The sequence below is a fragment of the Acyrthosiphon pisum genome, chromosome X (assembly GCF_005508785.2).
Source record: "Acyrthosiphon pisum isolate AL4f chromosome X, pea_aphid_22Mar2018_4r6ur, whole genome shotgun sequence".
Lineage (NCBI taxonomy): Eukaryota > Metazoa > Arthropoda > Insecta > Hemiptera > Aphididae > Acyrthosiphon > Acyrthosiphon pisum.
Genome location: NC_042493.1, coordinates 39,697,090 through 39,699,750, shown reverse-complemented (window position 1 = coordinate 39,699,750; position 2,661 = coordinate 39,697,090).

The following is a 2,661-nucleotide window of genomic DNA, read 5'->3' as shown; positions in this document are numbered from 1 at the left end:
TCCCCTTAATGTTTACAAAACTGATAAAATACAATATAGTAGTAACGGGTTTACAAAATATTTATCGTTATAAAAAATATAAAATTATTTTATGTATTACTATAAAATAATTATAAAAAATTAATTTCTATATATCTATTAGGTATAAACTTTCATAACTCGTTACACTTATATTTTTGTAAGACAATAGATTAAATATAGGTATTATTGTAATTTTATCATTGGTAAGACATTTTTAAATAAATGTACCTACCTCTAAAACTAAAACTATAATAGTATTTTACTTTAATATTCATCTTTTATTAACTGTTTTAACAGAAAGTCCATATAAAATGTGGTAAGCTGAGTTGCCATCTTTTCATTCCAAAAACTATCGTCTCTTTTAATTTTCTCGAATAAAAATCCTATAAAATAATAAATTTAATTAAGTAGTATAAAGTAATTTATGTAAATTAGTAAATAAATATCTTATATACCTTTCGGTGTCCAAATACAAAAATAACAATACATTCTGCGAGTAATGTGAAGTTGACCCTGCACTTGATAATAGTAATTATCTGTTCTTTTCAAATGCAATTTGTCATCTAATATTTTACAACTCTTTATTTTTTTACTATTTATTCCTTCTTCTGGAGTCATATCTTTGGCACTTGCTGGGCATTTTATTTCAACAAGTGAATCTGATCAGATCAATCCATCAGGAGATGCAGCTAAAAATGGCTGATTTAAATCTACTATCAACCCTGATGGTAAAATTTTTTTATTGATTTTATTTTCCAATTGCTCGATGGCAATCATTTCATGCTCTATTCCGTACCGAGTTGCTGCATTTCCTTTAAAAGTTCCAAATAACATTTCATTTACAATATTTACACGTGAAGTAGATTAGCGTGATTTGCATAATTTGCCAAAATATGAAGCTGTTAATCTAAAGAGTCAAAATAAATAAATTAATTAAAAATAATTGTAGGACAATTTATATATATATATTTATAACTTTATACATACGTTAAGTACGACGTAATACTAACCGTTTTTTTACGTTCTAAATGCCACTCATCACATTGATGTTGTCTCTTTGTCCTATCTTCTAAAGACCAAATTTCATTCTCCGTCAGTTTTAATTAATTTAAAAATGCCGTTTCTAATTGAGAGTACTCTGTGTCAGTTAAATTTGACAATGGGTCGTGGTCATTCACTACATTTCCGTATTCTTCATCTGGCCCGGCGGATGTATTTTTGGTCGATCGGTTTGTTGGCGTACTAAAAAGACGGCGACGTCTTCTCTGACATTTAGATATCTCATACGTTTTTATGTATCGCTTTGTAAACTGACCAGGACTTTTCGTAGTTACGTGTTTATTAAATATTGAGAGTCGGTTTGCTCCAGAATTATATGCAGTTACCGCAGCATTACACCTCAACTCATATGAACCTTTCAGACAAAAATTAACTCGCTTACCACCCACGAATTTAGCTAAGATAGAGTTATATAATTCAGCTGCATTATTATTGTAATTGTACATTAAACTTTCAATGTGATATACTAACACATTTCTCACTCTACAAATGTCATCCCAAAGTCCGAGTCTTTTTAAATCAAGTACATGATTTTGTTCATCTGTATGTATATATAAAAAAAAAACAATTGTATAAGAATTGGTTTTAGTATTCGTCTTTTACTAATCGTATCAAAAAATATAGCATTTGTAGGTAATGTGTAAGTATTGTAAGTATTACAATAATTGTATAAAATAATAATTATTCAAATTATAGTAAATATCATATTAGGTATATATTATTATCAGGGCTTAAAACCGTTCTCAATAAAGTTGGTAATCGGCTCCGGCAGGAGCCGAAAATTTTTGAAAACCGGTAACCGGTTATTGTTTTACTTTGATATTTTGGTAACCGGTAACCGTTTCTTTAAAGATATTTCAAATACTATGATAACCGTTAATGATGAAAAATGGACATATGTTTTTCAAATAGCAGATATCGATGGAGACCTTCCGAATTTAAAAATCGTTGTGGAATTCTCAATGTGTATTCCAGGTTCTAATGCAAATGTTGAACGAATTTTCTCCGACATGAATAACTTGTGGACTGATGATAAAAGCCGTTTTGATGTTAAGACTGTTAGAGCCATGTTAGTCGTAAAAAACATTTTTTCACCGAGAACTGTTCTGAGTTTCATGATTTTCTATTGGGAAATTAAAACTTTTAAAACATATACATTCGTCCGAAAAATATTTGCTGAAGGAATCAAAAACTGTAATACTTACAAAGAATCAACTTCGAACACCAGTTAAATCATATATTCATATTACACTATTATAGTTATTATAGTTTATACTTATAAGTACAAAAAAATATTTATAATTTTTAAAATTGACAATTGTGATAAAATATCCAAAATAGATTATTTTAGTAAGTAAAATATGTATATGTTAGTTATCAATTAAGATGTTGACCCGGCGATCCTTTATACCAGATATCGCCTAGTGCGGGATCCTCAAGACTGTTGTGGGGTAAGGCACTTGTATAATGAACTAATAACAAGGAGTTTCTAGCGAATCTCGTGTATTATTATTCAACATGAACAAATCAGTACAAAACATTACACAAGATTAATACAGGGGGGACGGGGATCACCGAATG